Here is a 26,031-nt window from a genome sequence, read left to right on the forward strand (position 1 = left end):
TTTAGCTGGTGGTTTCAAGCACCAAAACACAACATATGCTGGTCTTGCTGGTATGACCAGCATGGGATGCTGGTGCTACTGCTTGTTTGGTGCTGGTTTAGCTGGTGCTAATGCTGGTGCTGGTTTAGCTTGTGTTCAGTAGCTAACCAGCACCAAAACACAACATATGCTGGTCTTGCTGGTATGCTGCTTTGTTCAGCAGGGCTAGCTTGATTTAATATGAGGCTAGCTAGGATGATTAGCTTAGCTAGGATGCTGCTATGCAGTTGCTATGTAATTGTTAGCTACAAGATCAGAGTATGCAGTAAACATGAAGGTTTTGATGCTTGAAACTTCAATATATTTAAATTCATTATTAGTTGGGAAAACATTTATGCAGCATTTTTCGGACAATAATGTAATGCATAATGATATTCATGTTTTTTTACATCTGGGAACTGATACACAGTATACTTTAATGCACACTGCTATTGTTTTTATGTGAATATTGATGCATCTTTTCTTTTATCTATGTTTTAGACAAGATAAATAGGATGTTGACCTTTGATTTTTCCCAGCTGGTGCTTTACTGCAACATCTATGTGAATTGTTTGCCATTTAAGAGGTTCACAAATAGTCACTAGGATAATGACACTGATGATAGTGTGTCTGTACCTATTGATTGATACCTTTATTGCCCCGAAGGGAATTTGTTCTGCACTCAAGGAAGCCACATTAACAAACATCCAACGACATGGCAAACATAAAAAACCAAAACATAAACAACACAAGACAATAATAATAGCAATAATAATGGCATACAATAAGTCCAATATCTAAATAAATCGATAGCTAATTAAAAATGTCTAATTAAAAATGTCTATAAAAAATTATTTTTTGTGCCTCTGTCTGATCTGTTCAGTAACTGAATGCTCCTCGGTACAAATGATGTATTGGCACGTTTCGTTTTTGTTGATGGCATTCGAAATCTACATCCAGATGGGAGTAAGAAGAACTCTAAGAAAAGTGGGTGGGATGGATCATCCAGTATCCTCAATGCCAGATTGAGGGTATACTGGTCTGTAAGATTGGAGATGGTTTTAACATCAGATCCAGTAATTTTTCTGCCCATTTTAGTCACCTTATCCAGCATATTCCTGTTCTATCAGTGCCATCTTATCACTGTGTAATATTTTAGGCCAGAGCTTCCCAAACTTAACACTGGTAAGCCCCCCCAAAAACATAGCAAAAGCTCCACGACCCCCCCCCCCCATTTGTAGTATAACATATATTTTTAATAAAGCTGATTGTCTCTTTGCACATTACCAACATTTAATAACCAGTTTTTAAGAATCTCATGTGAATCATGAGAACTATGGAAAGTATTTTATATTCTGTTGAAAGATGACGTAAAAATTCTTTACAAATAAATGAAGAGTTTCGTTGCAAAACGAGATAAATCCATTTTTTTTACATTTTTGTGAAAATATGTTTATTATTATGTTATCATGTTATTATTTTGTTTTATGGTGCTACTTAGCTGTATTTTTTAAGTTATGAAGGTTTAAATCAAAACAAAACAACTGCAGTTGAATTGAAATTAATTGGAATGCACAACCAAAAAAACAAGATTTCTGAACAATTAAAAAAATGGTGGTTATCTCGTTTTGCAACGAAACTCTTCATATATAAAACCATAACACTACATACTTTCTGCAAAGTATTTACCATTATAACACAAAGGGGTGGTTTCCCGGACAGGGATTAGACTAGTCCTAGACTAAAATAAATATTAGAGCTGTCCAAACTGAAAACAACATGCACTGACATATCTTAAAATACATCAGTGCCCTTTGTTTTTCCTTAAAATGCACGCCAGTATGTTTTTAGTAAGGCATTTTTATTCAAACTAGTTATATTTCATAATTAAACTAAGGCCTTGTCCTGTCTTAAGCTAATCCCAGTCTGGGAAACCACCCAAAAGTGTGTAACAGAAGCTACATAGCTCACAAATAGTTCATAAATCTATTGCAATGAATTACATAACTATGTTAAAAAATATAAAAAAATATATATAAAAACGTTTAAGCAATGTATCTCACCTCAGTATAATAAAAAAATGAAATAAATATAAACAAATATACAATATATACATAAATACGCTTTAATATCACATGATTTTTTTATTTAGCCTAGTCAAGGTCCCCCGCAGTACTGCGACGGCCCACTGGGGGGCAGCGGCCCACAGTTTGGGAAGCACTGTTTAAGGCAAAGAATTTATCAATTTATTGTAGAATTGTCCATTTTGGGCATTTCTCAAAGTTAATCAATTAAATAAAATAACGAACAAAATGATAAGCATTTTATATATATAAGAGCAAATGAGTTCATATGGCCATTGATAGCATTATATTTATTTTATTTTCATTTATATCACTGTTTAAGGAAGATTTTCTTGTTTTATTATTTTTAATATTATGGTTTAATATTGTCTGCCCCGTATCCAAAGCTCAAATGTGATAATATTTTATATATATTTTTGAAATACTTTTGTTATAAGACTAGTATTCAGGTATTAGGTAACATCACGTGATTGATTCAAACCAATGAGACGACAGCTTTGGACGAGAGTCTGTATAGCTAATGAGCTTGCTTCCGGTTCTCACTGGTTTTGCCTTCACTGAGCGAGCGCCACTTTCTCAGCTATCTCTTGAGGTAAGTCAAATTTCCTCATAAAAGTCTTAAAATTTCACAGGCAGACGGTGGATTAATCAATTTGATGATTTTAAATATGTCGATTGTTAATTTAGATGAGTGTAATATTACTTACGTTTAAACAATAAAGAAATATAACGGATTATCTTCTGCTATCATTGTTTTCTGAGGTAAATTATGCGTTGGAAAAAAACAAACGGATAGTTCAAATAATTGTAGCCTAAGAAATTGTGGCTAAAGCCCATTTTTATTGTTTATATGATTTTAGTTTGAGATATTGTTAATGTGAACCGTTAAACGGACGGACCGACCGAATAATTTCAGTGAGGGAAAAGGTAACCGTTAACTTAAGGGGTTGTCAGACACTCAGGCGTCTGCCTGTTTTTGGTAACAAAAATCAACTTAACCGAGGTTATATGGATGGTAGGAACAACCACTTAAGTTGTGGACTAACATATTATATATAATAAATGCATGGTGTCGTCTATAAAAGAATAACATAACGTTACGTTACTCGAAGCTACAGTGACATCTGCAGGCGAGGCTTTACTTAAATGCCTTGTTTGTTCATGAGTTTTTGACCTGTTTCATATTTTATCATAGTTTTTACGTTCATTTTGAAGTTATGGTAACTTATTTGTTTAAGATACGTTTGTTAGGCGCGAACACGGGAGGTCGCGCCCAGCTTGAGCTTCCGCATTATTAGCACTGTTAGCTCCACTGTTATTTGCGAGAGACGAAAAAATGTTTGAATAAAGAGCCTAGGTAGGGGGAAGTACACAAAATACATGCGTTTTTTTTCTAGTGTAACGTTTATTATTATGTTGGAGGCAATTCCTCAAAATATACTTTATAAAATATACTATTGTAAACAGAATATGGTTGGTATATCAACCATTATGATTTGATAATAATGTATGTTTTTTTTCTCTTCCCCCTGTACTTTTGTTACATCATTTTTTGCTGTCTAGACATTTTTGTGGTAAGTCATTTATATAACAATCTCTGTTGCAACATAATACTTTTTTTCTGAACAGTTAACCTTGCACATGATATTTAAATAGTAATGTTTAATTTTTCTTTTGCTCTTTTGAAAACATTTAACTGCTTTAGCTAAGTAAGTATTATTTTTGAATGTCAAATTCTTACTAAATTTACAAGTTATGACATATTTTATTTAGATATTTAGTGACCGTTTCTTTTTCTTCTGTTTGATTTTCTCTAGACCTCAGCCAAATTCCTGGTTTTGCTGGGCAACAGCACCCATTTCATACAATTTATTATAGCGAACCCAAAGGCTCTTTTCAGAGCCATCCACATTGCGTCACTGGTAAGTCATTTTCAATTACTTTTGAATCAGTAATTGCCTAATGACATTATAACTTTGTTTTTCTGTTAATGTAACAGATATTGTTTACCAATGTTTATTGTTGTTTGTCAGTTTTGGCCATTTCAGCATGTTTGAAATAGGGGTGTAACGGTTCAAATTACTCACGTTTCGGTGCGTATCACGGCTTAGGGTCACAGTTTCAGTACACATTGGTCATAACAGGCTGCTTTACAAAAATAAAAACCTAAGCCGTTTTTAACCTCTGCCAAAATCAACATTTTCACTTAAGAGCACTTGTATTATTATACTATATACCAGCTTTACTGTGCAATTCAATATGAACATAAAATAGCTTAGAACACTGGGTTACTTTTTATATTCTATGCCGCTATCTTCAAGTTTTTTTTTGCAAGAAGATAGGTTTGTTAAAATTCAAACACAGAAGGCAATTTGTGCTGTTTCTGTCTCACCTGCGATCGTGTGCTATAAACAAAACCCTGGTGATGACGCGTAAAGCGACTCGTCATATTAGATGTATTGCCTTAGGCATACAGCACTTGCGAATTTTACAGTTTTGTCCACATTTTCTTGAGCATCGCTGCTGCAGTAGACTTAAATGCAGCTGGGGATGACTCTGTTAGTGTCTTTTCTCCTTCGTTTGCCGTGCTAAACGGTCTGTGAAACACACAAACACGCGAGGATGAACTGTGAGGTTGGCAACAAATTTGCATACTTCGAGTTGATTGGACAGGTACTTTCACCTTAACACATGCAGAGATTATTCAGAACCATACATTAGCTTTTTTATGCATCGTTTTTTCACCAAACTATAATAGAAATGCGTGGTCGAATTAAACATGGTGCCCGTGCGTCCCGAACTGTGGGCGGAAAACAGGACGATTCGATTCTTTACCGAGAAGAACCGTTACACTCCTAGTTTGAAAGTAAAACTGACTTTATTGAAGATGTACTCCACCTTCAGAAATAAAAATGATAGATTTTTTTACTTAGCCCCATCTAAGTCATCCAAGGTGTTTATGCCTTTCCTTTCATCAGCTGAACACAATCAGAGTTCCAATTATTAATATCCTGGCTCCTTTTTGCTTTGTAGTGGGTTTGATCATGGACCAAACGTTTACGATCTCAAAAAAGTCCATCCATCCATCCATCATTAAAGTAATCCATATACAACCCAGTGGTTTAATAAATGTATTTAGAAGCAACGTATAAGGTTTATAAGAAAAAGTTTAGTTCAGAGCACTTTTAGTGATTAGTTACATATACGTAATTTTATAAAACAAAATCAACTATAGATTTAAATATAGTGGTATGTAAAATCTTATTGGTTCTTGTGTTTCATCATGAGTTGTGACAAAACTGACAGTCGTTAGACACTAAATGTTTTATTGTCTGTTTATTTAAGGTATGTTTTGTAACTAAAAGGTCAAAATATGAATTGTTTTTTTTATTAACCCACTGGATACATTAAATTTTGATTACTTTAATAATGGATGGATGCAGTTTTTGGAGCTTCTAGGCGTTTGGTCTCTGATCAGAGCCGTTGCGAAGCAGGGAACAGCCAGGGTATTATTTAATATAGGTCTGGTTGTGTTCAACTGAACAAGGAAGGACAAACATCTTGGATGACAAGGGGGTGAGTTAAAAAAATTTTTAATTCTGAAGGTGGCATTTTACAGTTTAGGTTCTATTGTGTTGCCTGATGCGATAATTTATTAAATTAACAATCTTTACATTAATACCACAGGAAAGGGAACATTTTGAACAGGAATATCATATAATTAATTGTTTATTCTGAAGCATATGTGACTAACTCGATCATTTTGGGTACGACTAAATAAGATCAAGACTTAATTTTTACCAATTATTATAGGACAGCAGAAACACTGAAGTTTGAATGACATTATACTGCACATTGTGGACCTTTGTATTTAGACACTATTTAGACCCCCTAAACAGTTCAATTTTGTTAGGTCTCAATCTGATACTACAATACCCCCCCCCCCCCTCTTATTATTAATCTGCACTCAGTACCCCATTATGAGAAACTGAAAACAGGATTTTGGAAATGTCTAAATGTATTTAAAAGAAGAAAAAAAACTGAAATTATTCAGACACTTTACTTGGTAGTTAGTTGAAGCACTTTTTGCAGCAAGTACAGCCTCGAGTCTTTTTGGGAATGACGCAACAAGCTTTGCACATCTGGATTGAAGGAATTTCTGCCATTCTTCCTTTTAAATCCTTTCAAGCTCAGTGAGTTTGGATGTGAACTGTCGGCTGACAGCCGTTTTCAGGTCTCTCCAGAGATGCTTGGTGAGGTTGAAGTCAGGGCTTTGGTTGGTCCACTTCTCACATAGTTGTCCCTAAACCACTACTGTGTTGTCCTTGTTCTTTGCTTAGGGTCATTTTGATAAGGTTTTAGTGAGGATATCTCAGTGGACTCGAGTCAAGGTGTAGAAAATCTCGGCATTGATCAACACAAATAAATGGCACCTAAATAAAATTTCTAGTGTTATCGCAAAGGGTCTGAATACTTAAGTAAATGTGAAATTATTTTTTTCCTTTAAAACATTTTACAGAAATGTCCCAAATTCAGTTTTCACTTTGTCACTATGGGGCACTAGATGTTGATTAATGAGAATGATTTAAATTCTTTTTTTTTGAGTCAGAACATTTTAATTAGGCCTTGAAAAGCTGCATCTGACATGGGACTTTTATTAACACACCCCCAGGTTCACAGACAAGGTTTAGTAAAGCACATCTTAAGATATGCCAGTGCCATTGATTTGTCTTATGATACACACCAGTAATGTCTTCTTCAAAGGAGTGCTTTTTAAAGATGCTTAATAGGCTTGTCTGTGAAACCAGTCCACAGTGTTTAATATTGTGACAACTGCATTATCTTTGGAAAGTAATATAATTTTAAATTCTTGAGGTATATATAAATTATAAAAAGGATTAATGCTAACATAAAAAATTTGCAAATAAAGTAAAGGGGTTTAAGTACTTTCTAAATACACTGTAAATGTGGTCATGCCTACTTTGAACTAATTTGTCGTTTTTGTTGATTTTGTTTTTCCTAGATTGGACATCTAATTCATCTTTGTAAGTAACAGTTACATATTTCACATTTAAAGCATTAGTTCATCTTATGTTTATCAGCTTACCCCCAGGCCGTCCAAGATGTAGGTGAATTTGTAATTTTAAATTCTTGAGATATATATAAATTATAAAAAGGATTAATGCAAACATAACAAATTTGCAAATAAAGTAAAGGGGTTTAAGTACTTTCTAAATACACTGTAAATGTGGTCATGCCTACTTTGAACTAATTTGTCGTTTTTGTTGATTTTGTTTTTCCTAGATTGGACATCTAATTCATCTTTGTAAGTAACAGTTACATATTTCACATTTAAAGCATTAGTTCATCTTATGTTTATCAGCTTACCCCCAGGCCGTCCAAGATGTAGGTGAATTTGTAATTTTAAATTCTTGAGATATATATAAATTATAAAAAGGATTAATGCAAACATAACAAATTTGCAAATAAAGTAAAGGGGTTTAAGTACTTTCTAAATACACTGTAAATGTGGTCATGCCTACTTTGAACTAATTTGTCGTTTTTATTGATTTTGTTTTTCCTAGATTGGACATCTAATTCATCTTTGTAAGTAACAGTTACATATTTCACATTTAAAGCAATAGTTCATCTTATGTTTATCAGCTTACCCCCAGGCCATCCAAGATGTAGGTGAATTTGTTTCTTCAGTAAAACACAAATATAGATTTTTAACTCCCAACTGTTTCAGTCTGTCAGATGTATAATGCATGTGGGTGGCAACAAAACTCGACAGAGGAATGTACAGACAAATCCAAATTAAACTCTGCGGCTCATGACGACAACTCAATGTCCTAAGACATGAAACGATCGGTTTGTGCAAGAAACCGAAAAGTATTTATATAATTTTTTTACCTTCAATACAGCACTATGCCTAAAGGAGTACGTGTGTGCACATCTTCTTCTTGGTGTTTAAGGGTGGGTTGCAAACCAACCCCACAAGAGCATACCGCCACCCACTACATCGGTGCCCCGCATAGTGCTTATGCACCCTCATGCAGTGCACCCGATACAACGGGTGGCAGCATGCACCCACGAAGTTGGTTCGCAACCTGTTGGTTCAGTTTTATCTCTTAGGACATTGATGTGTCGTCACGAGCCGCAGAGTTATTTTTCTCTATCAAATTTTGATACCATCCACATGCATATTCACTGAGAGACCGAACGGTCGGAGCCAAAAATCTACACCTGTGTTCCACCGAAGAAACAAAGCCACCCACAACTCGGACGGCCTGATGGTAAGCCGACAAACATAAAAATTTAATTTTTAGACAAACTATTGCTTTAACAATGGGGGAGATATGACTGGGATTTTATTAAAATAATTTTCCTAAGGCTGAATAATATTACTCAACATAAAATTTGTACAGATTAAAAAATTACTACATATCACATACCTGGCTGTCAGAATATTGCGCATTACATGCCCAAAACATAAGATCATACATCGTCCTGCTGTCTAGTCAATCTGAACACAACAAACCCCTGTGTAGTCGCATCCTTGTTTCTGCCAAAATGGCAAAGCCAATATGGTTTAAAGGTAGCATCTAGTAACTGCAATGCACAATTGATTTTCACTGCCTGGTTACTTTATGACCTCATGAAGGAACATACACTATTAAATTTAATCAGCAGTTTGCATGGAAAATGAAAAATATTATATGATTTTAAAAGAAGAAATCAGAGTCAGTTTGTGTCATACACTTAACACTCTGTACAGAGCATCAGCTTTTGACTGCCCCACCCTTAACAGAATGGACATACAGACTGGACCTATATTCTGTGTAACCAAGATAATATAATTCAGCCTTTTCAAAAACTGATATTGGAGTGTATTTTTAATATGATCTTAATACTTTGAGTTTAAAACAAAAATTTTAACTTATTTTTGTCCTGCAGTATGTTTTGTACAATTAAGTATTTACTGTTAATCATTCTGTAATATGCGTGCTTTTTTTGACTTTAGAATGTAACTAACTTGTTTTTTTTCTCTTTGTGTTGTGTGTGTTTGTTATGTCCTGTCCTGACCTTTATATACATTTTCTTTCAAACTTTTATCTTGCTAAAATCATTGCTTCTCTTCTACTCTGTACTTTTACTTCACAAAAACCTGGCTGCACATTTCAAAACGTTGCTGCTTTGCTTGCTTGCTTGGTTCCTCTTCAAACGCAAACTGAATTTAAACACTGCAAAACATGCATTGCATACCAAAGCAGCTTGCCTCTTAAAAACTGCCCGGAAACCCAAAAAAAAACACAGATTCAACTAAAAAAAAAAAGCCTATAATTTCTACCCAAAAAAAACGACCCAATTTTTTACCCCACCCAGCCAATCTGTTGCCCTAACCCCAAAACACTGACTTTCCCCAAAACAGAACGTCCCTTTAACTTTTTGCTTTGACAGAAAGAGTGAGAGCAGAACTACCTACAGCTCCAGTGTGCCCTGCTGCCTTGAGTGTCTTCACAAAGCAACGTTGATTAGAGGACTGCGTTGGGAAATCAACACCATCAACACACACAATAATTTACTATAGTTTTAAAATTACATAATTTCCTATAGTCTTTTAGACTGCTTATAATAGATAATACACATTACAGTACTTTTAAAAGTCATTAATATATCAGTAAAAAAAATTGTTTTAGCAAGTTCATCTTTGAAACGTATTACATTTATATCTGAGTCTTTTCACATTTGCTTATACTCTACTAATTAATTGCATTATTAATATTGCCTTTGGTTATCATTTATTTAAAATATTGGGGTTAACAGTTCAACAGTTCCATTGCTATAGTCTTGTGTGTTTGTATATCTAATTTCTTGACTGTTTTAACGGTGAAATTTTAGTACAGTACTTTAATATATCAGTAAAATATTCTAAGTTTGACTGTTGTTGTAACTGCTATTTGAATAGACTACATTTAAAGGTCATTAAAATATTTTGGTTTGCCAAGTTCCTCTTTGAATCTTACCACATTGTAACATTTACCTTTATTAATTGATTGCATTACTGATATTGCTTTTGGTTAACATTTTTGTACAATATTGGGGTTGACAGTGTTTGACAGTATAACAGTTCAATTGCTATAGTTTAGTGTGTTTGTATATTTAATTTGTTGACTTGTTACTGAAATTTCAGTCCTGTACTTAAAAAGCTAATTAATATATCAGTAATATATTTACAGTTTGACTCTTGTTGTAATTGATATTTGAGTGCAGTACATTTAAAGGTAATTAAAATATCAGTAAAGTATTTTGGTTTGGCAAGTTCATATTTGAATCTTACCACGTTGTAACATTTGCCTTTACTAATTGGTTGCATTACTGGCATTGCCTTTAGTTAACATTTTATAATTCAGTGAAATACAAAGGGTTGACGGTATAACAGTTACATTGTGTGTATGTAAATACAGTAGGTTGACACTTGTTACTGTGGTATACTAGCATAACGTATAATAAGCATTAATATTCATTGAGTGGGTCTTTGTATTTGTTATTAAGGTTTTATCCGGAAAATTTGCACTTGTTTAACATACGAAAGGTACTTTGCTATAAACAGATCTTTAGATTTCTAACACCTGTTCCATCGTCATGCCACGTAAAGGTAAACGAAGTGAAGCCCAGAAGCAGCGCAGAAAGGTAGAAGCTTCACTGTGCATTAACTCCGTGTCAAGTGCGAGTGACGTAAGCCCAGACGTGCTCTCTGTTACGGCGTCCCACTGTCAAAGTGACCCGAGGTACGGTATTTATTCCAGAGGGTCACAGTGCACGTGCAATTCCTTAATGTTTCTCGCGGTGCACAACGAACGTAATGAGCTGAACAGTTTGGAATTAGATGACATTTTAAAGAAAGGTGATGCTTTGTACACTCTTGTCAAGCAAACACTACAGAGTAAAGGACAATTTCGGAGTAATTTCCTTGATTTTGATGAGCTACCGGATAAACTTGAGACAAACTTGTGCTCTTACAACATCATTAAACATGGCCAGAGGTTTGGATTACTAAGAGATGCACCTGCACTAGGCAGCTATGACAACCTCGAGAATACTCTGCAATGTCTCAGAAGTGAAATCAGCAACTGCCTGTTTTTGTGTGGACTTTATTGTGTTGCTTTGTTTAGAGATCGCTCAGGGAGGTTTGGATTTTTTGATTCACACTGCAGAACACCAGATGGCATGTCTACTAATGATGGCACGGGTACTGCTGTAATGTTGACATTTTCACGTTTAGAAGACATGATAGAGAGACTGTTGCTGTTGTTTCAAGGGTGTTTCAAGTTAAGCGATAACGTGCAATTTGATCTGCTGCCAGTATCATTCACAAGCACAACAGTATGTACAGATGTCTCCATGGAGTATCTTGATAACATAGAGCCGTGTGTAGCATCTCAAATATCTGAAAAACAATTGCTGTGTGCACCTGCTGCATCGTCACAACAGCATATTCAGGTCCGAATTCCAGTTCAGTGGCCAGTCAACACAACAAATGAAGATGAAATGGAGATTCAAACTACTGTTACTGACAATTTGGACAGAGACAAAAATGTTCAATTAAATAAACTTTCTCATAACATCTCAAAAGATTCCTCAATTCAAATTATATTGTCAGATACAAATGATCACTGTTTGAAAACATCTGACTTGAATCAACAATCAAAAAAGCTTAACAAATCCAGAAGGCGCAAGGATTACAAGATAAAATGGCACAAAAAAATGAATTCAAATAAAAAAGCCATGATAAACAACTATAAAAAATCTGAAGAATATAAGAATAAAAAAAGAATTTATGCTATTATGAATTACAGGAATAATGAGGAATACAGAGAGAAAAAGAAGAGAAAAATAATCAGCAGTTACAGTAGTAATGCAAAATTCAGGGAGAGACAAAGAACTTATGTCATAAGAAATTACAGAATGGATGAGCACTTTAGAGAGAGACAAAAATCGTATGTCATAAAAAATTACAGAATGGATGAGCACTTTAGAGAGAGACAAAAATCGTATGTCATAAAAAATTACAGAATGGATGAGCACTTTAGAGAGAGACAAAAATCGTATGTCATAAAAAATTACAGAATGGATGAGCACTTTAGAGAGAGACAAAAATCGTATGTCATAAAAAATTACAGAATGGATGAGCACTTCAGAGAGAGACAAAAAACGTATGCCATGAGAAATTACAGGAACAGTGATAAATTAAAGGAAAAGCATAAGAGGTACATAAATGATAGATATTCAAGAGATGCAGTTTTTAGGCAAAGGCTAAAAGACTATTATAAAAACCGGTGCAAAATAGATTCAAACTTCTATGAACAAAGAAAGGTCATGTTTAAAAAACGTTATCAACATGACTCGCTTTTCAGAGCTCGTCAGAAGGCATATAATTTATTCAAAACTATAGACGGGATATCAGCACTCAAATTACTTCACAAGATAAACTGTGCACAAGACATACAGCACAAATATAAAGTAATTGACTTTGTGCGCCAGGCCACACAAGTGTTCAGACATAACCAACCTGTTGAAATACAGAATCCAGTGATATTGAAGGCATTGCAAACTTTCAGAGACATTATAAAACAGGGACCAACATATATATGCACATGCTGTGCAAGAGCACTCTTCTCAAATCAAGTGCGCACCTGTGATCGTGAAAGCTATCAAAAGAATCCAACAGTTGTTTCACTATGTTTGACAGGTAACTATGTTCACATCTGTTCTGATTGTACTGATCACTGTAAGAGGAACACAGAATGGATCTGTCACAGCTGCCATTCAACACTTTTGAGAGGTACAATGCCAGACATTGCTGTAGCCAATAAGCTTCAGTTTAGTCCTATTCCTCCAGAGCTATGCAATTTGAATATTCTAGAAAGACATGTTATTGCAAAGTACATTCCTTTCGCTAAAATCTTAACACTTCCTAAAGGCCAACAGAGAGCTATAAAGGGTGCTGTGATTTCAGTTGCATCTGAAGTGGAAACAACAGTTAATTGTTTACCTAGACCAAGAAGTGAATCGCAGCTGCTTACAGTGAAACTGAAAAGACGTCTTTGTTACCAAGGTCATTATCAGTATCAGACTATTAATATGCACAAAGTTTTATCTGCTTTAGGAAAACTTAAAGATATGCATTCCGAATATAAAAATATTGTTATAAATCCATCTCCGCTGGCAGATGAAATGCTGAATGAACAGTCTTTAAATGACAGCAGTGCACACAATGAGCCAATGGACATTGACAACAACAGCCAAAGTGAAAACACAGAACAACAAAGCAATGAAAATGAACATGATAATTCAAGTGATGACCCTGAATCTAATAATGAACAACAATCGGGTCTTGTCTTGGACACATGTCTACAGCCCCCAGATCCTGGTCAACATTTGTTGTCTTATGATGATGGAATATTTTGTATTGCCCCTGCAGAGAAAAACAGTCCTGTAAGCATTTTTAAAATTCCTAAGCTTGAGTCTATGGCATTTCCAGTGCAGTTTCCTGATGGTAAGAACACTTTTGATGAAACTGACAGAGTGAAATGTGTCTCCCCCAGCAGATACTTTAACACCAGGTTATTCTCTGTAGATAACCGTTGCGCGAAGGATACAAACTACATATTTTTTTCACAGTTTGTCACAGAAATGCACATGGCCAAATCTAGTATGTCCATTCAGTTGAGAAAAGCAAAACCTATGACACGTGATGGTCGTAGAATAAACTGTTTACTGCTGCAGAATAAATCTGAGTTAGAAAAACTTGTACACAACAAAGAGGCAACACGTTTCATGCAGCCACTAAGAGGAACACCAGCTTACTGGGAGAAAACTCTGCGTGATTTGTTCTCTATGCTAAGACAACTGGGCACACCTACATTTTTCTGTACATTTAGTGCTGCTGAGATGAGATGGCCAGAAGTTATTACTGCTATTAAAGCCCAACAAGGTGAAACAGTGAACTTTTCTGAATTAGACTGGTCAGAGAAATGTGACATTCTTAAAAGCAACCCAGTCACAGCCATGCGCATGTTTGAAAAACGAGTTGAAGCCTTAATAAGAGATCTAATAATGTCACCTGCTCAACCCATTGGTGAGGTAATTGACTTTTTTTATAGAGTAGAATTTCAACAGCGTGGCTCTCCACACATTCACTGCCTATTTTGGGTGAAAGATTCTCCAGAATTTGAAAAAGATGAAGATGAAGATGTGTGCAATTTTATTGATAAATATATCTCATGTAAACTACCAGACCCAAACAAAGACCCAGAACTGCATAGAATTGTAAGTGAAGTACAGATGCACAGTCGAAACCACTCCAAATCCTGTAGAAAAAACAATAAGCACTGTAGATTTGGATTTCCTAAACCACCCATGAACACGACCATGATAACTCATCCCAGGCCTCCTCCAATAGATCAGTCTGATGAAGAAAATGAAGCAACAGAGGAGAGAGAAAATGACAGTACTGCACAAGCAAAAGCACAACTTCAAAAAGTGTGGGATCTGCTGAATGACACAACACAGAGTTTTGAAACCACAGCACAGCTGCTTCAAAAAGCAAACATGACTTATGAAGAATATAAAAAATATTTTCAATGTCTGTCAACATCAAATGTAATTGTCATGGAGAGACGACCACGTGACTGCTGGGTTAATGGCTATAATCCAATGCTGTTAAGAGCCTGGAATGCAAACATGGACATACAGTTCATTATCAATCCATACAGTTGTATCATGTACATTCTCTCATACATTTCAAAAGCTGAACACGAGATGAGTGATTATTTAAAAAAAGTAATAAAAGACTCAAGTCATGATAACATGTCTGACTGTGAAAGCATGAAGCAGGTCATGAATTGCTATGCAAAATCTAGGGAAGTTTCCGCTCAAGAAGCAGTTGCTCGCACATGCAGTCTAAAACTGAAATCATCATCACGAGCTGTCATATTCATACCCACTGATGACAATGCTGTAAAGATGAGTTTACCAATGAAGTATTTACAGACAATGGACCCTGACTTAGAGAATGTGTGGATGACTGGACTGCCAGAAAAGTACAAGGCCAGACCAAACAAACCTGAATTTGATAACATGTGCATGGCAGAATTTGCAAGTGAATACCGCATTGTTTATGGAAGACAGAAAAAGGGTAAAAATGTTTTGGCACTCCAAAAGAATATAGGACACATTCAAAAAAGAACACGGGGTAAACCTGCTGTTATTAGATTTGCTCGTTTCTCAGAGCAAAAAAACCCAGAAAAATACTTTGGAACATTGTTAAAACTCTACCTACCATATCGCACAGATGAACAGCTTAAGTCTCCAAGATTCCAAACATATGAATCATTTTACAAATTTGCTTCAGTAAACCTTCCAGGCACTGATGAACTGCAACGTGTGTGCATGATTGTAAATAGAAACCGTGAAAAGTATGAGAAGCATAATGAGGCAATAGAACAAGCAATTGAGGATTTTGAACAGAACGGTCCAGTCGAGGACGCATGGACAACATTAGCACCGGCAACTGAGGTGATCAGGCTGGAATGCATAATGGAACGTGAACCATCTGATGCAAACGATGAACAAGATGATATTCCTGAATATACAGCATCTTCTTCTGTCAATAATACAGCTATGCCAGTAATAGAAGTTCCCCAGCTCAATTCTGCACAGATTCGCAAAATGTTTCAAAGCTTGAATCAAACACAAGCTTCTGTATTTTATGCAGTGCGAGACTGGTGCAAAAGATGTGTTTCTGGTGAAAACCCACAACAGTTTCTATATTTTTTGAATGGAGGAGCAGGAGTTGGCAAATCACATGTTATTAAATCTATTCACGCAGAAGCATCTAAAATATTGCGCAAACATCCATGTGTGAGAGAGCACACTGACATTTCCAAACCAACAGTTCTTTTAACAGCATTTACGGGTACTGCTGCCTTTAACATTTCTGGTAAAACATTGCACTGTCTTTTAAAACTCCCAAGAAGCTTAAAACCTCCATACCAAGGCCTAGGAAACAGCTTGGATGAAATCAGGGCAGATTTTTCTAACGTACACATTATAATAATAGATGAAATATCTATGGTGTCAAAACAGTTGTTTGCGTACGTTAACTGGAGACTGCAACAGATTAAAGGAAACCAGAAACCTTTTGGCGGATTGTCTGTTCTTGCTGTTGGAGATTTTTTACAACTTCCCCCACTTGGAAAAGCTAGACCACTCTGTGTGTATGAGAATCATGTGTTGGACTTCTGGAAAGATCAATTTCAGATCATAACACTGACACAGATTATGAGACAGAGAGAGGATCTTGAATATGCTGAGCTGCTCAACAGACTAAGAGTAAAACAGAAGCATGACAGGCTCACAGCTGCAGACCAGTGCATGTTACAAACTGTCATACGTTTGTCTCCTGAAGAGTGTCCCACTGATGCATTACACATTTTTGCAACCAATAAAGAGGTAGACAATCACAACACTGCAGCCATATTCTCTCAATTTTCAAATATTATTACCATTGATGCCAATGACTACAAAAAAGATCCTCGAACAGGTGAAATGAAAAAGCAAGCTGCACCATTTAAAGGAGACAAAGGTGACCTTATTGACAAACTACAGATTGCAATTGGTGCACGAGTAATGCTTACCAGAAATATTGATGTGGAAGATGGACTGGTTAATGGTACTTTTGGTAAAGTGGCAAAAATTACAACTCAGGAACGAGATGGTGTTCCATGTGTGCTTTTAATTGGTCTTTACCTGGATGATGTAAATGCTGGACATAAACATCGTAACAAAGCACCTGGTGGAGATGACAACATTGTTTATATTGAGAGGTCAGAGGAGCCACTAAAAAAAAAGGGAACAGTTCGAAGACAATTTCCAATGAAACTTGCTTTTGCATGCACTATACACAAAGTTCAAGGAATGACAACTGATCGTGCTGTTGTATCTCTAAAGCATATTTTTGAACCAGGCATGGCATATGTTGCACTAAGCAGAACCACAGCGCTTAGTGGATTGCACATCATAGACTTTGATGAAAAAAAAATTTACTGTGATCCAGAAATAAATGCCTCTTTGGAGAACATGCCAAAAGCTGACTTTCAACATGTCCAACCTCTTCTACACACCGAGTATGATGTAAATTCTCCTCTTACTATCATTCATCATAACATAGAGGGACTACAGTGTCATATGGATGATTTAAAAAGTCATCATGAGCTTTTGTTGGCTGATGTTTTGTGTCTTACTGAAACACACCTGTCTGGCTCATCTGCTCATGAGTGTCTCCAGCTGGAAGGATACAGAATTTATAATCGCAACAGACATACCTCTTACACAAATAATCTACAGTTGGCAAACAGAAATGGTGGTGGAGTTGCCATTTATGTGAGAAATAGCTTACAAGCTCATCCATTGATGTACATACAGAACGTGACAGACCTGGAATATTTGGTTTTAAAAGTAGAACACCCCAAAGAAGCACTGGTCACAGTAATCTACAGACCACCTAAATACAACCTAGGAGTGTTTTTGACTAACCTAAATGCCCTTTTGACATCCCTAGAAATCATAAACATCAACCCTGTTATAATTTTAGGAGACTTCAATGAAGACCAGCTGTCCCATGGGAACAAACCCATTTTTAAACTGTTTAATGACAAAGGATATACACAACTGATCCACACTGGGACTACTGAAAACAACACCCTTCTGGATCCTGTGTTTATTAGTAGCACACACTCACATGTCAGAGCAGGAGTACTGCAGACATACTACAGTTATCATGATCCTGTCTACTGTATTTTGGAATAGATACTGTAAGAAATTATCAGCTGTGAAACTTCATCCTGATCAACAAGTACACATTAGGATTAACATTGCTTTTAAAACATTCCAGATTAAAAAGATTCCAACAAAATATACCCACTTCAGAGTCTATTAACAACAATCTGTCACAAGGACAAAATATATATTATGATGTTATCATATTACATAAATGTGGATGAATTTAATTTATCACATTTACTATCAGGGATGGTGCAACCCTGCCATTTAAATGCACACACACACACACACACAAACACACATTCTATTTGATTCATTTTTATCTGTGTGGGGACATTCGGTCCTCACAACGTAAATACCAGGTGTTTGTGCACATGTGCACATGTGCACACACACACACACACACACACACACATTTCTATCTTTATGGGGACATTTGGTCCTCATAACATTATAAAAACTAGGTATGTGCATGTGCGTAAACAGACAAACACATGCCGATTTCATACTCTTCCAGTTTTCCTATACTATTCATGATTTAAACATTTAAACAGCAACATATACTATAATGCTTTTAAACATGATAAACACATTAAAACATAAAAATGTAAATGTTCGTTAAGACAGATTTGCTGTGCTGGTTCTCAAGTGCCCCACTACCAACCCAAAAAAACACCTACATGATAAGAGTTGCCAAATGGGATGGAGCATGAACCAGGTGCATGAGGTGATGATCCAATGACGGGTAAGACTCTCTTTTGGCCAGCGGAGGGCAACCTAAGGCAGGACATCACCGCCCTGGGCACCTGCCCGAGCAGGCAGGTGTGAAATGGATCAAGAAGTGGATATGATGCTTTTTGGGCCAAAAGTATCAAATTGGAGGGGCTGTAAGACATTACAAGCTGCCTCAATCAAAAATCCACCAGATCCTCCCGACCAGCTCCTCAACCACATCATCCTGACAGGCAATTCTGATTTTTGTTGCCACACTACTTGAGTGTGAGATTAAACAATTATGGAGAATCAAATGTGGGTCACTTGAGAATCATCTCTAAATTTGTAAGGCTACATTTTATAGAAAACATACAGCAAGCCAAATGGATGACTTTAATATACACAAATATACATATACAAATTTCTGTGTGTGTGTGTATCAATACAAATAAATAACTGTTTAAACAAACTTACTTCTTGTGGTTCTTTAATATTTCATTACAGCATATCCAAACCCCTCATACAATAAAATTGTATGTTTAAGCAAGGATGTAAACTCATTTAAATATTAAGCTTAAATGTTTTAACGTTTGTGTTTTAGCATAATAACAACATGAAACACCTTGAATAAGGTCAACACATTTTATCATGTTGTTAGCTTGTTTTACAATAATGATAACATGTTTTAGCATGATACAGTTGTTATATGGTTTTAAAGGTTGTTGCTAGGGTGCTGCTTAGTAGTTTCTAAGGGAACGCTGGGTGGTTGTTATAGTCTTGCTATGTGGTTTGCTAAGATGACAATTTATTTGTATAGCACAATTAAAAACAATAGCTGTCGACTGATATGCCATTGACAATGTAATCAAATTCATACTAAAAATAACAAACAATACAAATAACAAAAAAAACCCAGAAATGAACATAAAATCATACAATCACATGATTAATTTGCATGACACAATGTCAATCAAAAGCTTTTAAAATGTAAAAAGTTTTTAGTCTGGACTCTGGACTTAAAAGTGAGAAGAGGTGGAGCTTGTCATAGCCTGGGAGCTGCAATAAAAAAGCTTAATCTCCCCATACACTTAAGCCTCGATTTAGGAGTACACAAAGCCTGATTTGATGACCGAAGAGATCTTGAAGGTTGATATTCAGTCAGTAGTTCAGAGAGATAGGTTTGTGCTAAGCCATTTAAAGGTTTGTAGACAAGTAACAATATTTTAAAATTTACTCTAAAATGCACCAAAATACCAGGGGCCATTTCAATAAGGTGGTTCAACCTACTCTGAGTTAAAACTTGAACTCCAAGTTGATTTAAGCTGAGATTGGAGACTCTACGGTTTCGGTTTCATAACAGCTGAAAAGAGTTAGTTTAAGCAACTCTGAGACTATGAAAAGTCATTACCAAATGAGCTCAGATATTATGATTCACCATGGCAACAGCATGTGAAAAGTGGTCTGGTGTCATGAGCAATTTTGTCCCCCCTTACAACTTTGCTCCCCAAGGTCCCCCCACTGGTATCTAACACTATTGCCTGATCAAAATTTGTCATTGCGATATCATATAGCAGTCTAGCAAACTAATTACTTTGTACAAAATAAAAGCATACAAAATACTTCTTAAATAAAAGCTACAAAATAATATAATAAACTAATATTCATGTTGCAGACACGTCAGTAGTTAAGTGTCATCATTTGCCTTAAAATAATCCATATTCAACATTTCTAACACACATATGTTTTTATAGTAAAAGTTTAGTAATATTGGCTTATAAATGATCATTTTAATGTGTGATTCAACTATGTAGTAACCATGTTCTGTATAAGTAATTTATATGCTGTAATTTGCTGTAGTATGCAGCAACAACACATATGTAAATTTAAATATCATATCATATATATCAATAATTGTTGCTTGAGTCAATACATAAGTTTTTATCCTTGTCAAAATATTAGAGGTAAATAAATTGAAGACTCCACTAAACCGTATATTGAAGATTCAATCCCATGGACAAAAAGAACATGACAGCAGCTACATATGTAATTAGGCATAGTAATTAGGCATAAAACTTGGGCATAAAAGACTACCTGACTTTACAAAAGTTTGACACTAATAAAACCAAAGATGTTAGCATGATTTATCATGAAGCTAGCATGATTTAACATGACGTTAGCATGATTAGCATGAAACTAGCAAGATGCTAGCATGATTAGCATGAAACTAGCATGATTTAACATGACGTTAGCATGATTTATCATGAAGCTAGCATGATTTAACATGACGTTAGCATGATTAACATGAAACTAGCAAGATGCTAGCATGATTAGTATGAAGCTATCATGATTTAACATGACGTTAGCATGATTAGCATGAAGCTAGCATGATGCTAACATGATTATCATGAAGCTATCATGATAAGCATGAAGCTAGCATGATGCTAGCATGATTAGCATGAAGCTAGCATGATTACCATGAAGCTAACATGATGCTAACATGATTAGCATGAAGCTAGCATGATGTTAACACGATTAACATGAAGCTAGCATGATGCTAACATGATTAACATAAAGCTAGCATGACGTTAGCATGATTAGCATGAAGCTAACATGATGTTAACATGATTAGCATGAAGCTAACATGATGTTAGCATGATTAGCATGAAGGTAACATGATGTTAGCATGATTAGCATGAAGCTAGCATGATTAGCATGATTAGCATGAAGTTAGCATGATGTTAGCATGATTAGCATGAAGTTAGCATGATGTTAGCATGATTAACATGAAGCTAGCATGATGCTAACATGATTAGCATGAAGCTAGCATGATTACCATACAGCTAACATGATGTTAGCATGATTAGCATGAAGCTAGCATCATGCTAGCATGATTAGCATGAAGCTATCATGAAGCTAGCATGATTAGCCTGAAGCTAGCATGAAGCTAACATGATTAGCATGAAGTTAGCATGAAGCTAGCATGATTAACATGACGTTAGCATGATTAACATGAAGCTAGCATGATGTTAGCATGATTAGCATGAGGCTAGCATGATGTTAGCATGATTAGCATGAGGCTAGCATGATGTTAGCATTATTAGCATGAAGCTAGCATGATTAGCATGAAGCTAGCATGATGTTAGCATGATTAGCATGAAGCTAGCATGATGCTAGCATGATTAGCATGAAGCTAACATGATGCTAGCATGATTAGCATGAAGATAGCATGAAGCTAACATGATTAGCATGAAGCTAGCATGATGCTAACATGATTACCATGAAGCTAGCATGATGATAGCATGATTACCATGAAGCTAGCATGATGATAACATGATTATCATGAAGCTAGCATGATTAACATGAAGCTAGCATGATTAGCATGAAGCTAGCATGATTATCATGAAGCTAGCATGATGCTAGCATTATTATCATGAAGCTAGCATGATGCTGGCATGATTAACATGAAGCTAGTATGATGTTGGCATGATTAGCATGAAGCTAGCATGATGCTAGCATGATTAGCATGAAGCTAGCATGATTAGCATGAATCTAGCATGATTAGCATTAGGCTAGCATGATTAGCATGAAGCTAGCATGATGTTAGCATGATTAGCATGAAGCTAGCATGATGCTAGCATGATTAGCATGAAGCTACCATGATTCTAGCATGATTAGCATGAAGCTAGCATGATTCTAGCATGATTAGCATTAAGCTACCATGATGTCAGCATGATTAGCATTAAGCTACCATGATGTCAGCATGATTAGCATGAAGCTAGCATGATGCTAGCATGATTAGCATGAAGCTAGCATGAGGCTAGCATGAGGCTAGCATGATTAGCATGAAGTAAACATGAGGTTAGCATGATTAGCGTGAAGCTAACATGATTTAACGTGAAGTTAGCATGATTAGCATGATGCTAGCATGATTAGCATGAAGCTAGCACTATTTAACGTTAAGCTAACAAGATTTAACATAAAGCTAGCATGATTTAGCATGAAGTTAGCAAGATTAGCATGATTAGCTAGCATGATTAGCATGAAGCTAGCACTATTTAACGTTAAGCTAACAAGATTTAACATAAAGCTAGCATGATTTAGCATGAAGTTAGCAAGCTATATTATGGAATTAGCATAAAGCTAGCATGAAACTAGCATGAAGCTAGTATGACTTAGCATGGAGCTAGCATGAAGCTAACATGACCCAAAGACCCAACCCCCATGTCTCTATGATGTTCAGATCCAGAGATATAAGGCTTTGTTTATTATGTTGCTAGGGTGCTCATATTTGGTTGCTAGGGGCGTGGCTTAACACCTCAATAAGAATCCTATTAAGACTGATTGGATGCCTGAGTAAAATGAGCCCACCCCTATGTCTCTATGACACCCTGGTGCAAAGATATCCATCTGGGCTTTTTATAATGGTAGTCTATGGGAGATGTTGCTAGGGTACCCAAAATTGTTGCTAGGGGCGTGGCTAAATAGCTTTGGGGCGATCCTAAGAGACTAATAGGATGACTGAGTAAAATGAGCCCACCCCCATGTCTCTATGAAACTCTAAAGTAAAGATATTCCATCTGGGACGCTTTTATTCCCTTATATGGGCATGTTTCCTGCCCCATTATAAGTCAATGGGAAATTTTGGGGGCCTCTTACACCCCAGGGGTAGAGCTTACACCCAATTGTGAGGTATGTTCTTACACAGCCATTCAGCCTCCTTAAGTATGGTAAGCCACATGTTTCTACAAGGTTCTCACTCGCAGCTATGACCCGTCAAAGTTTGTCTCAATGTTAAGTCAATGGGAATTTTGGGGGGTTTGAGCGCCCCGTTTAGGAATTCGGAAGGTCCCATCAGTTAGAAAAGATATAGCACACTAAGTCAGACCAGTCTGAAGGTCCGTGGAAAATTTGGTGCATGTAGCTTGAAAGCTCTAGGACGAGTTAGTGTCAGAAATTTGGGGTAGAATAATAATAATAACTAGATATTAAAGTTTGAGGACAAACTTTATGTTGGCTTGAAAAAGCGTAGCATGAACGTTTAAAACGGTTTGACAGAAGTTTAGTTTAGTAGACTATCTGGCTGTTAATATGTTTAAGTATGAAGGTAACATGATTTAGCATGATGTTAACATGATAAGCATGAAGCTAGCATGAGGCTAGCATGATTAGCATGAAGCTAGCATGATTAGCATGAAGCTAGCATGATGCTAGCATGATTAGCATGAAGCTAGCATGATGCTAGCATGATTAGCATGAAGCTAGCACGATGCTAGCATGATTAGCATGAAGCTAGCACGATGCTAGCATGATTAGCATGAAGCTAGCACGATGCTAGCATGATTAGCATGAAGCTAGCACGATGCTAGCATGATTAGCATGAAGCTAGCACGATGCTAGCATGATTAGCATGAAGCTAGCACGATGCTAGCATGATTAGCATGAAGCTAGCACGATGCTAGCATGATTAGCATGAAGCTAGCACGATGCTAGCATGATTAGCATGAAGCTAGCATGATGCTAGCATGATTAGCATGAAGCTAGCATGATGCTAACATGATTAGCATGAAGCTAGCATGATGTTAGCATGATTAGCATGAAGCTAGCATGATGCTAGCATGATTAGCATGAAGCTAGCATGATTAGCATGAAGCTAGCATGATGCTAGCATGATTAGCATGAAGCTAGCATGATGCTAGCATGATTAGCATGATGTTAGCATGATTAGCATGAAGCTAGCATGATGCTAGCATAATTAGCATGAAGCTACCATGATGGTAGCATGATTAGCATGAAGCTAGCATGAAGCTAGCATGAAACTAGCATGATTAGCATGAAGCTAGCATGATTAGCATGAAGCTAGCATGATTAGCATGAAGCTAGCATGATTAGCATGAAGCTAGCATGATGCTAGCATGATTAGCATGAAGTAAACATGAGGTTAGCATGATTAGCGTGAAGCTAACATGATTTAACGTGAAGTTAGCATGATTAGCATGATGCTAGCATGATTAGCATGAAGCTAACACAATTTAACGTGAAGCTAACAAGATTTAACATGAAGCTAGCATGATTTAGCATGAAGTTCGCAAGCTATATTATGAAATTAGCATAAAGCTAGCATGAAACTAGCATGAAGCTAGTATGACTTAGCATGGAGCTAGCATGAAGCTAACATGACCCAAAGACCCAACCCCCATGTCTCTATGATGTTCAGATCCAAAGATATAAGGCTTTGTTTATTATGTTGCTAGGGTGCTCATATTTGGTTGCTAGGGGCGTGGCTTAACACCTCAATAAGAATCCTATTAAGACTGATTGGATGCCTGAGTAAAATGAGCCCACCCCTATGTCTCTATGACACTCTGGTCCAAAGATATCCATGTGGGCTTTTTATAATGGTAGTCTATGGGAGATGTTGCTAGGGTACCCAAAATTGTTGCTAGGGGCGTGGCAAAATAGCTTTGGGGCAATCCTAAGAGACTGATTGGATGTCTGAGTAAAATGAGCCCACCCCCATGTCTCTACGACACTCTAAAGTAAAGATATTCCATCTGGGACGCTTTTATTCCCTTATATGGGCATGTTTCCTGCCCAATTATAAGTCAATGGGAAATTTTGGGAACCTCTTACACCCCAGGGGTATAGCTTACACCCCATTGTGAGGTATGTTCTTACACAGCCTGTCAGCCTCCTTAAATGTGGTAAGCCACAAGTTTCTACAAGTTTCTCACTCGCAGCTAGGACCCGTCAAAGTTTGTCTCAATGTTAAGTCAATGGAAATTTTGGGGTGTTCGAGCCCCCCGTTTAGGAATTTGGAAGGTCCCATCAGTTAGAAAAGATATAGCACACTCCGTCAGACCAGTCTGAAGGTCTGTGGAAAATTTGGTGCATGTAGCTTGAAAGCTCTAGGACGAGTTACTGTTCGTAATTTTGGTCTCAGAAAAAGAATAATAATAATAATAAGTTTAAAAGCAATAACAGTATGTTGGCTTTTTCAAAGCCAACATAATAATAAGATATAAGTTTAATAGCAATAACAATATATTGGCTTTTTCAAAGCCAACATAATAATAATAACTAGATATTAAAGTTTGAAGACAAACTTTATGTTGGCTTGAAAAAGCGTAGCTTGAACGTTTAAAACGGTTTGACAGAAGTTTAGTTTAGTAGGCTATCTGGCTGTTAGTATGTTTAAGTATGAAGGTAGCATGATTTAGCATGATGCTAGCATGATTAGCATGAAGCTAGCATGATGTTAGCATGATTAGCATGAAGCTAGCATGATGCTAGCATGATTAGCATGAAGCTAGCATGAAGCTAGCATGAGCTAGCATGATGCTAGCATGATTAGCATGAAGCTAGCATGATG

Source organism: Misgurnus anguillicaudatus, chromosome 22 (assembly GCF_027580225.2).
Source record: "Misgurnus anguillicaudatus chromosome 22, ASM2758022v2, whole genome shotgun sequence".
NCBI classification, from domain to species: Eukaryota; Metazoa; Chordata; class Actinopteri; order Cypriniformes; family Cobitidae; genus Misgurnus; species Misgurnus anguillicaudatus.